We start from the raw sequence: 12,114 nt of genomic DNA on the forward strand, positions 1-12,114 counted from the left end.
GGAGAAAACTACAACTACTTTCTGAAACGTGACAAGTTACCTGGCCTTTTGCACCAGGTATTAATTCTGTAATTGTATAGATGTTATTTATCATAGTAGGACTGTTCAGACAGCATTGGGCTCTGGATGTCATGAAGTTCAACTAGGCCAAGTGTAAGAACCTGCACATGGCTTAGGACAATCCCAAGCACCAATAAAGGCTGGACAGAAAATGGACGGAGAGCAGAGGTGATGAGAAAGACTTAGAAATGTTGGTGCATGAGAAACTCAGCATGTCTTGGCAATGTACACTTGCAGCCCAGAAAGCCAGCTGTGGTCAGGGCTGCATCAAAAGCAGCATGGGCAGCAGAGCAAGGGAGAGGGGATTCTCTTCCAGCCCCTCTGCACTGGTGAGGAGACTCCACCTGGACTGCTGCATCCAGTCTGGGGCTCCTGACATAAGGAGCCCATGAACCTGTTGGTGCAAGTCTAGAGGAGGTCCACAAAGATGCTCAGGGTCCTGGAGCACTTCTCCTCTGCAGAGAGGCTGAGAGGTCTGGGACTCTTCAGCCTGGAGAAGAAAAGGCTTCAGTGAGACAGTTTAGCACCTTCCAGTACCTGAAGGGGGCCTACAGAAAAGAGGGAATTCTTATAAAAGCACATAGTGACAAGGCAAGGGGGAATGTCCTCAAACTGATAGATGGTGTGTTTAGATGAGATATTAGCAAGAAATTATTTACTATGAGGGTGGTGAGGCACAGGCCCAGAGAAGTTATGTATGCTCCATCCCTGGAAGTGTTCAAGGCCAGGCTGGATAGGGCTTTGAGCAACGTGGTCCAAGTGGGACTTGCCCAGCCCGTGATGGAGGGGTTGAAACTGGATGATATTTAAGGTCTCTTCCAACCCAAACTATTCTGTGATTCTGTGAGGGAATTATGGTGTCAAATTTAGTGGAAATTTTAATTAGATGTTAAGGAAAATAAGAAGTGCAGAAAAAAAATTAGCAGTTTGTGTTGCCTGGGGGATTAATGAATTGTGCCGGTTGCAGAGCCCATCCTGCCCTTGACTATCAAACACTACCACCCACTCATTAATCCTCAGGAAATGCCTTATTTTTGAATTTCCTTCTCTAATTGTCTCCTGCCTCTGCCTGCATTCTGAATGCATGAATGCATTTGCTTGCTCTAATGGTGTCCTCCCATATTTTGTTGTTGCTACTACATATGAATGCATTTTTGACTACTAATTGATCTGTGGCATAGAAAGTTAGCTGGGGGAAAAAGGTATCTAATTCCAGCCAGTTTAAACTGTGAAGCTGAAGTGTAAAACCTGGTTTAAGAAGTCAGGTGCTTTCATCACTTTTGCTTCTCGAGTGCCCTGATAAAAGTACAAGAAATAGTGATTTACTGCAGCGGAAGGGTTACCAGTTTTTATTGGCAGTACTGGTAGCAGTCACCAAAAACTACATAGAAATAATAAACCCTTCATTATCAGGAAACCTTCTCTGAAGCTGAATGTAGTGTCTGGACTAGAATGATGCACAGTTTATTAAAGCTTGTAATTTTAAAAATGGCATCCAACTAGAGGATTGTAGCTTGACCTGGAGAGATAGTGTGATAGTGTGTATCATTTTTTATGTAATAATTAGCTTGTCATGCTGCTGTGCAGTTCTGATGGAGAAGATGTCAATCATGTTGCAGCTCACGGATGAATAAAGAAAACAGAATGAATAAAAGGATCCTTAGTTGACTGAAAATAAAGTTCTGCAGATATATTTTTTTTTTGATGCTTCACGATAAATCAAAGAAGTTGTAGAGGTGCAGTACCCTTGTCTATAACTGAGTGTCAGACACACAGAAAATTCTATCTTTGTATGTTTTTTTTTTGGGGGGGGTGTCATTTTTGCTTCTTTTTTTCTTAATCCATTGAGAAATGCAGACTGTAGGAGGGCAGCTGTGGTGTGTTGTGTCCCAGCTGATCTCCATAAGCCTGTGTTTAATGTTCTCTCCCTCTCTCTTTAATTTTTCTCTTCAATTTTTTTCTTAAATGCATTTGAAGGTGTTGGAATTGTTCTGAATTATATTTGGGGATTAATCTTCTGAAGTTTACCCCATTGTATAACACTGGTATAATATAAGTCTTTGATTCTTTTTTCAGTTAAGCCTACACCTTGCTTTGTTCCTGCCTTTGAAATTATTCTCATGCAGTGATTGTGATACTGCAGTATTCTTCAGGGTAGCTGGCAGCTACTTTCTTTTAAGCCAGCATAGGAAAGCTGGGCTCCTGATGTGTGTTAGCAGGGTAGCTGAGAAAGTGCTAATCTTCTGTATGAACAAACATGAAAGCTGTAGTTATGAAAGTGATCATCAAAAGAAGGAAGAACTTAAATTGTGAGGGGGAGGTTGAGAAAGCTTGTGAGGCATGGTTGTTGTGGGCCTGACAATTTTCTTTGTATGAGTAGTATGACAGCAGGTGACTGGATAAAGAGAATATCAATTGTCTGATGATGTAGTGGAAGTGCCAGGTATGCAGGCAGTCAGGAAATAGCTATGCAGTAGAGGAAAGTTTTTTCAAACATTGGGATGAACAAACAAAACCACTGATAGAGTGGATAAGAAAATAGATTTTAGGATTCAATACAAGAGAAGCAATCTTTTTGAAGAATGACAGTCATAAACCACTAATAAACCCCCCCTAATATGGGATTCTTTGTGGGAGAGGCATTCATCTTTTAGAAATATATTCCTGTCACTGGCTTATAAGATGGTGATCATCAAAAAGAAGAAAAACAGAAGAGCGTAACTGTAGAAGCAATAGCATTGTGGATTGTTAGAGTGATATACTTGGTAAGTGTTAGAGAATATGAAAAGTTCTTTCTTAAAGCCTTGTGCAACCATCCAGTCATTTGAAATTTCACTTCTTTTTTTATTTTAAGGGGTGGTAAAATTGTCCTCAGAAGAAGTATCAGAGTTCTGTTTATAAGTCATGTGCAATGAAGTGGGTACATACAAGGCTTGAATTTGAGCAAGAAAATGATAATTGGGTGTGAGTCATGCAAAGAGCCTGAATGTGACATGCACAATCAATTATTTTGCATTTGTGTATAAAACTTACTTTGTATCTGTGGTTAGCTGGAGCTATCAATGTGATTGCTATTTGAGTTAATACATTTTATCTTCAAATTTGGCAAGGTTATAAGCCTTTTGAAGTATTCCTGATGAACCCATTTGTGAGTGTAGCTCAAATTGCCATTGTTTGCTCCACACATGCACTACAGGTCTGGCTCACAGACATGGAGAGCTGTTCCTGCAGTAACACTGGGCTCCTGCTCACTGGTAGGAATATGAACTGAAGTGATGAGGCAATGTTGTCTTGACTGACTTCATCTGTAACCTCTTCACTTGGAGAAATGCAGACTTCATTTGAAGCTTGTGTGTTTAATGAGGTTGATCTACCACTAGACTACAGGTGTTCAGTGGACAGATGGCTTTATGGCAGCCTTAGGGTTTCCAGTCCTGTATTATGTTCATAACAGTATAATGACACATGGGGAAATTGGCTCATTTTTAGTGTTTGTTGTTTGTTTTTTTTCTAGAAGGCTAAGGAAGTATATCTCTGAATCACTCTGATGGCAATATTTACTGAAATCACACTCCAAAGTACACTTGGGAATGCCAGATTTATGATTGACTAGGTTGCCTCATAACAGAGGTTCATTACTATACAGAGTGATTTTGAGCAAGTGATACACCCTGCCCTTTCTTTGCATGTTGACTGACTGCATGGTTTTATGGGCTCTCCCAAATCTAAAATATGCTGCTTGGCTACTGAACATTCTCAATTGCATACCAAGAATGTGTCCCTTTGACTGCATGGATGACTTTCTCTTTGTGCTTTAATGTGTACCTTCTTAAATGACATACATAACTACAGGATAGACCTAGAACTGTAAAATGGTATGTTTATCTAATATCTATCATTGCACATCCTTGCTGGTACTTTTTAGATTATTTTCCTTGAGGATATTGTTATATTAACAGATAGTGAATGAAAATAGCATGATACCTTTTGCACATATGACTGCACAAATGAATAAGCTTGTAAGATATGTATTGGTGCTTTAAGATAAGTCTTTTTTCCCTGATGATATCTATTTTTAAAGTAATTAATGTGTGCTCTTTTTTCTTGTCACACTTTATATAGCTCATTTTTGTGCTCACTCCAGTCTTTTTAGCTAGGTCTGCCTGTCAGTACTGATGAGAGTGTCCTCCAGTAAACTAAGAACACTAAAACCAAAGTCATATACATCTTCATAAAACTATACTTTTTAGTATGTGTACTGAAATGTAATGCATGAATATTACTGAGGCAGCTGTCTGTGTACAGATGTTCTCAACTCAGTTTGTGTGGCTGCCCCACCAGCAGTGTCCATGACAGTAGTTTCTGGCTTGGTGGCTGTTGCCAGGCTATGCACAGGGCCCAGCATCTGTTATTCCTTCACTTAGAACAAAAATGGAAGATAGATATACTTCCATTCTAAACATGCTTCATTGAGGAAGTCCTGACTCTGTTAGCCTGTGTGCAAAGCTTTCTGAACTGCCAGGTGCATGCAGCTTGGTAGATGGAGAGAGGAGAGCATCAGGGAAGACAGAATAAAAGCTTATTCTTGTAGTGTAGAAAGCGTCTTACTCTCTGCAGAACTCTTTGGCCATATTTTCCTCTCCTAGTCGCGTTTTTTGCAGCTCCAATGTTTATGGCTGTGGTAAGTGCAAGGAAACCACTGCTGTTTGCAGAGTCTTTGCATCACATAATGTGAGGTAAGGTGTTTGTATCCTGTAGGTTTGGAAGTACTAACCTTGTGCACACTAAGAAGAAATATACTCACTTGCACTATTATTGCAGTGTCTTTGGGTGGAAAATTCCATTGGCTTGGTTGATGCCACAGCATTATGGAAATCTATCTTAAATACTTGAATTGCTTGTAATGTTTGTGTCTTCGGGAGCACCCAGAGTTTTTGCAATTCAAACTCTAAATTGATGAGAGGAAAAAGGTTGTAGGCATGTATGGACAAGCCTGTGTGGGAACAGCTGTGACAACTTGGGTGACCTTTGGAAACTTTTGTACATTACAGGTCCATAAAAACTAGAGGGGAAAGCCCTTTCCTACTAGCATGTTCCTTTATGATCTGTGAGGCTTCCAAATATTCTCTGGGTACATTATTCCATGGAATGGTAGGGTGTTCTGTGCCTGAATTTTTCTTTATGTACCACATATATTTTTCCTTTGCCCAGTTTCTCTCATTTGGTAGCATGAAATAACATTAGTAGGTTGCTAGTGCTGTGCAGGCTAAAATTTTGTAAACAGCAAGAATTTCTAGCTAAAGTGATCAATGTTAAGATGAGTTAATAAAAATATTTACTCCCACATTATAGTAAAAGAGAATATAATTTAAAATTACATTGAATTTAGTAGGCATGTGAATGATCTGATCCAGTCTGAGACTCAAACTAAAGCAGTTCTTTCTAACTTTTACCTTTGAAGCAGTTTAAGATAAAATTTCAGCATGGAAAATAAGGAAGGTTGCTTATTAGAGACCTACAAATGTTTTTAGATCAATCCATATTTGCACAGCAGAGTTTGTTTGAAATTAACAGTTCTGTAAAAGTAATTGTAGCTAAAATTTATTTCATACTTAGGCTGAAATCCTATGTGCTGTGATCACTGTTGAAGAAATGATAGCATTCCCAGAATATGTATAACTAAAATTTTTACACATGTGCCATGAAAAAAAATCACATACGTGATCAAATTGTCAAGTGTTATAAGGCTGGTGTCTTCAGACACCCAAGTCTTCAATCTTAATTGCTGGTTTGAAGCCTGGATACCTGCAACTTTTGAGGATAAGAATTGGACTTTTCCCTTCTTTGCCATAGGACATTCAGTATAGTTACCTTGAAAAAGCATCTTTTTTTTGTTTGTGGCACTAGGAGCCAGCGTGTGATGGGTCCACCCTCAGAACAGGATGCTGGTTACAGTACAGCTCTTTTTGCTTTATCTTGGAGATGCAGGAGAGCTGCAAATGCTCCTGGTATGACTGTATCAGTTTGAGTTGCTGTTTTAGCAGTAACACCTGAGACCTGGACACATTTCTGCAAATTAGTCTCACTCTCAGATGTAGTAGCCTGCAGTTAATTCTCCTGCATCATGAGAAAGTTAACTTTGTCTGGAGTGAGGTAATGTCTGAAGTGAACTGTTACTTGTTTATTTCTTAATATCCATTCACAATCTCATTTGCATAGATGAGATTTCAGCAGAACAGGTTGGAACTGGGAAGTGGAGGAAAGGGAAAGTATTAATAGCACCCCCTATTCTTGTAGCTGTCTTGAAAACCAATGGTAGTCCAGTCGTTTTTACTATATAAGAGCAGATAGAAGAAGAAAGCAGAAGCAGCAAGAAGAAAGCAGATATGCTTTCTCAAATTAATTAGACTTTATGAAGAAATGTTTGACATAATTTTTAAAATGTGTTAGATATCCTCTTTTCTCAATGTAGCATAAACACAGTTTGCTGTTGCACAATTATTTTCCATTACGTTATCACTGTTGAATGTCATTAAACTACAGAAAACCTGTATTTAAACTTATGTTTAAAGTAATTTACCATTTAAGCATACTGTTGAACAGCTAAAGTGATCTTGATTGGATCCTTTATTTGGGTTGCTGATTAAAACTGACACTACTCCAGCTATTTTGCATGTTTTATTGAGAACTCGTAATGCATCAGATCACTTGTGGCTTAAAATCTGATTCTTCTGTAAGAAGGTGAAGATGTAAGGCTGTATATATAATCAGATTTTTTTTTAATCTGGTCCTTCCCTAAATGCTTCTGTTGGTTCCAGATATAGATTGAAATATGTGTGCCTGCATCCCTGGTAGAACAAAGCAATTGTGTCTTGTAACTTAATTGAGCTGCTTCAGCCATTAGCATCTGACATTTTGGCAGAGCTGATGTTTTCTAGTAGCAGCTGCTTAAATCTATCATTATTGCCAACACAGTGGATACTACTGATGATATATTCTTTACAACTACCTCAGTTGTTCTTATAAATGATCTATCTGTGGTTCACTTTATTTGGTGCAAAAACTGTAGTCAAAAAAGCCAAACTGAATTTGTGGAATCTGAGATTTCCTTCAGATATGGAGCTTAATTTGATGCTGTGAAATGGAAGATCAAATATATTTTGGGCTTCAAGTCAGCACAGAAATTGCATTGATTAAAAAAATAACCACTAGCAAAAATACAAAAACAACTGCTTGCAAACACCTAAGCCTTCAGGACTTTGTTCTTGCCATCTTTTATTTAGCATGTGGGTGGTTCATCATGTAAATACTGACAGCACAGTATAGCGCATTAGCATTTCTTCTAGGACTATTCCAAGCAGACAGAGTACATCATAGCAGTGCTGTTTGTTATAGCTTCTCAAATATGTATCTGAAACTTGTAAATCAGCGTTTTTACTTGCTTTGCAATTTTGTAGTCAGTGGCACAGCTTGAGTTAGACCTGGGTCTTTGACACTTGAGTTCTTTTTTGAAAATGACCATGATATTTGTACTGTGTAATGCTCATTAAGAAGAGTGAACCTTTGTTCTTGCCTTTTGTGTTCTCTTAGCTTTGCCCAGTTACTCCTCCATTTGATTTCACCTTGGTTAATTTAACTGAATCTTAGGTCGTAGTCTCTATTAGTAAGGGATGTGGGAATGCAGTGGGATCACTGCTGAAATCACAGCCACCCATGTTCCTCCTTCCATCCATTTTGGATGGAGGAGCTACTGAAATGAGTAAGAACTAGGAGGCGGCAGAGGGAAATTCCAGCCTATGTTTGCCTTCTCCCTTGGAAAATAAAAAATCTGCCAGTCACAGATGAACAAAACAGAGTTCCCCATTTTGTTTGAATGTGAAATAATTATGGAGTCATGATTTATATGTGTGTGAGGCTGAAAGGGGGATTGATTTGGTCTTAAACACATTGTACCTGCAACAGCTGTAGAGTGGCTGCAGTACAGAAATCAAGAAAAGGAGTCAGAGGCGTGTGAGGGGGTGGGCTAATAGCAAGTCAGAGCAAACAGCATTTTGTGTCAGCTGATTGTTGCCATTGGAGGTACCATCATGTTAATCTGATTTGGGAGCTGCTGTGCAGAGGTGTGCCTCTGGTGTTCAGAGTCTGATTGTGCGTGTGGAGCTAACACCAGCTGTCTCTTGCCTTCATCTCTGCCCTATTTTTGTGTGTCTAACCTTGCACCAAAGCCTGCTGAGAAGTACTAACAAGTACAAAGGAGATAACTAATAGGTTCCTTCTTAAAGAGATACCATAAACATACCTGTCATCACTTAGAGCATAAATCAGAGAGCATTAGAAGTTGGAAATCATACTTATAGAAGGACATTATTCTGAGCTGGGTGATTGTTTTATTTCTTCCTGCCTTTACATGCTTTTGCATTAGCGTTTTAATTATTCTAAGAAATACTACCAGAGCTGAGACAGATGCTTTCTTTATTTGGTTTTCTGCATTTATCTGGAGAAAACTTTTATAGAATAATTTCCAGGTGTATATAATATCATCTGAAGATATTGCCTTTTTAAATGAAAAAGAAAGCTGCTATAGTTCAAAATATTTAAATTCATTTTTTAAAATTAGTATTTTAAGCTGTTATTTACAGCCTAAAAAAATCCATGATCTCCAAGTAAATGTATCAGTTAGGAAGATCAGTTTTGCTGAACATCTTTTCAATCTGCAGTTGATTTCAGAAAGTCTTGGGAAGTGTCACAGGGGATTCTGGCAATAATGTACAAGATTTGTACTTGTAGCGTGTCAAGCCATAACATTTTCTTTTGACATGGAGGTCATTATGTGCATCTTGTAGGGCATTAAAACTTTAAATGGTGAGTTTCAAATTATTCCTCGGTATTCTCTCTGCACTGTGTTTGCTCCTGCTTTTCTCTTCTCAGCTTTAGGTATCTAAATCTAGTTGAAATTCATGCATTGATACCACTTGGGGTGCTAATGTCTTAAAAAAAAAATTTCTTAGTGTTTTTGATAAGTGAAGAGGTTCTTACTTCTCATCCACTAAAGAAGATTCAGCATTAATTGAATTTTCAAGAGGAGTCTCTTCTATGACATGTTATCTTTCCCTTTGTTGCATACTGAACTTAGCAGTTGTATTGAACCTTTTGGATTGCTTGGCTTAAGTCAATGTTGTTCCTTCCTGTGAGATTTTTGTAAATTCAGCTATGTCATCTTTAAAGCAGGCAACCCAAGTGTGAATGGCAGAGGACTAACCTCCAGTTTCAGAGCCTTTGTGAGAGTCAAAACCAGCCATGGTGCTCAGCACAAGGGAAGGTGCTGTGGAGAATCCTTCTTGCTCATTAAGTGTCCCAGCATTACTGCTTTCAGATGGTACTTCTGAGAGTTGCGATGTTGACTTTTTGACAGTCATTCTTACACCTCTTCTCACTCCTAATTTACTTCTGCAACAAAATTTACCTTTAGAAGTGGAAAATACCACAAAAGTATTCCTTCAATCAGAATAGGTTGAATTTAGATATCAAAATTAATGACTTGTGAGAGTTCATTACAGTAGTTTATTCATCTAAACAAAAAAAAATCTTCTGAATAACCAAGGAGATAAAATTCAGTGAACTGTCAGATTTATTAAATATTAACCTGTGTTAAGAGCACTTAAATGTATCATTTTTAAAAACCTGAATAAAACAACACATAACACATTTCAGTTCGTTTTTCATGCATGTTCTCCTTTGTATTTAGTGCCCCCTGTACACACAGGTCAAGAGCTTAGTGTGGCAACAGGGGTTGGGGACCCTGCTGGTGGCCATAGAAATGAATCTTGCGGCTTCAGCTGTTGACAAAGTGGCAGAACACTTTCATTTGCTTTCTGCTTGGCTTGATTCCTGTCACAGGCAATAGTTGGAGTTGTCTAGAGCAATAAATTATGAAAGCTAATGTAGCTTCTTTGTTCCACTTCATTTCCTTTGGTTCTCATCAGACTTTAGCAGGGGGGAAAAAAACCAGTCTCAGTGCCGGGTACACAGCTGAAAGTGTAGAGAGGAAGACCTAAGAGCTGTTTGTGAGATCAGCCTGCATACATAAATCTAGGTTATATTCTTTCCCCAAACTATCAAAAAAACTTCAGTTGAAAGGGTAAAATTCCTTTGAAGAAAAAATATTTAGATTCTAGACAAATAAGAAAATATTTGTCTCTAAAAGGCAGTTAATTAGCAATGCCTATGGCAGGAAATAACCGAAAATTGTACTTGAAAGGAGAAGAGCATACTAAGCATGTTGAGGTAAAACTTGGTTGGTCTCTAAGTACAATAAAGCAAGCATTGTTATAGATTTGGATGTGGTTTGTGTTCTACATTTGTTACTGTAATGATTGATAGCAGCAGATTAAGGATAGGCTTGTAGTCTACTGTTTCATGTAGAATTACTTGGACTTAAGGGAGGTTTTTTGTTTGTCTTGTTTTCATTAAGATATCTGCTAAGGGAAATAGACTTTCTCATTATGACGGAAAAACGGAAATTTCCAAATACATGTGGAGGTTGGTTATGGCCAAAACCACCTCTAAACAGGAAACCAGTATCAAATGTAATAAAATTCTGTGTAAATCAGTAGTCCCTCTTTGAAAATCCAGTGCATTGTCCCTAGATTTTATTGTAAAATTAGAGAGACATCATTAAGGAGATGTGGGGAGAATACATCAGGCATGGTGCAGAATACTGCTCTGGCTCCCAGAATCCTTGTTGTGGGAACAATGTATCCTCAGTAAAATGATGCTTTTAGCAATGAAAAAATTACTTTCAGATCAGTGACACCAATCTAGGTCTTCACTAGTGCTTCTGCTTTTTCTAGTCTAGAAGCTTGAGGCTTCAGAATATCAAGGCTCTTATCACACGCAGGAACTCCTCTTGAAGGCATGATCTTAAAATGTAGCTGGTTGAAGATGCCATCTGGTGGCATGCGTTTGGTGTGTCTGGCTGCTTCCTGATGCACCTGCCATCAAGGCTATATATTCTCAATATGCAAGAGAGGAAGAGTAACCACAGTGATAAGGCCAGAACACAGAGGTCTCCAGCTGTTGCTAGGGGAACAGGCTGGAAGGTGACCACAGCTGTGGGAGAGCAGATAAGGGTAAGCAATTAAAGCAAGTCAGCCTAGTCAGCCTTTTACTTTGGAGTCTCATTTTCTAAATAAGCATTTGGGAAAAAATTCAGGTTATCTTACTTGGAGTGGCAGTGAAAAATAAACTGGATTTCTGTTGGGTTGAGGCAGCAATGAAATGATGAAGATCTGAAGCCTTTGCTTGCTGCAGATTTTATGGTAGAAGGAAATGTTTCAACTGCATAAACAAAGCTTGGGTGTGTGTGGGTGTGTATATCTGTGTTCTAAAACCTCAAGATTTGTATATCCTTTTATCTTTAAGAATATCTGGAATATGAATATCACCTTTCCTAGTTCTTCAGAGAAGCTCTTTTCTTTTTTCTTTGAGGAGAGCTTTTCAGGTCTAAGAGTAATTGAATGGGTAAAGGTTAAAACTTTATAGCAGTAGCAGTTATTCACTGTGCTGTTAAAGCTAAGTTACTCAGTTTAGGTAGTTTAAACAAAAGGCATTAGTCTGCCAAAGACATCTATCTTCTCATAACATTTGAGGGTTCTTTGGCGCTTAATTCATTGCACTTTTTCCCTAGGCACCTGTGACCTACTCTCCAGACTGCAGCTTTTTTCAGCATAGGTTTCATTCAGTAATGAAGATAATGGTATTTTTGTGTTGTTCTTCCCACATTAAGCCCTTTTCTTGAAATAATTTAGGTTGACCAGTATCTTTGAAAATCACATTGCGCTGCCTCTTACTCAAAACCAGGGCCAGGTTCAAAGGTAAATCAGAGTAAGTTCTGCTGCTTTTCTTAATTAATCCATCTTCTTCTTTCCAACTTACACACATTTGTCCTTTCCTTGTAGCATGATGTTTCTGAGCAGACCTCCTACTAGTCCAACTGTGTTCTGAGGGAGGTTAACTCCTCACAAAGGCTGTTATATTCTTCAGGCATCACGACTG

General features: G+C 38.5%; 1 protein-coding gene across 1 annotated transcript in view; it reads left to right on the forward strand.

Annotated features, from left to right (window-relative positions):
* Window positions 1–12,114, forward strand: part of PPP3CA (protein phosphatase 3 catalytic subunit alpha) — a 171,050-nt gene that overhangs the window by 71,357 nt on the left and 87,579 nt on the right. The window lies entirely within an intron of this gene.

Source organism: Ammospiza nelsoni, chromosome 4 (genome assembly GCF_027579445.1).
Source record: "Ammospiza nelsoni isolate bAmmNel1 chromosome 4, bAmmNel1.pri, whole genome shotgun sequence".
Taxonomy (NCBI): domain Eukaryota; kingdom Metazoa; phylum Chordata; class Aves; order Passeriformes; family Passerellidae; genus Ammospiza; species Ammospiza nelsoni.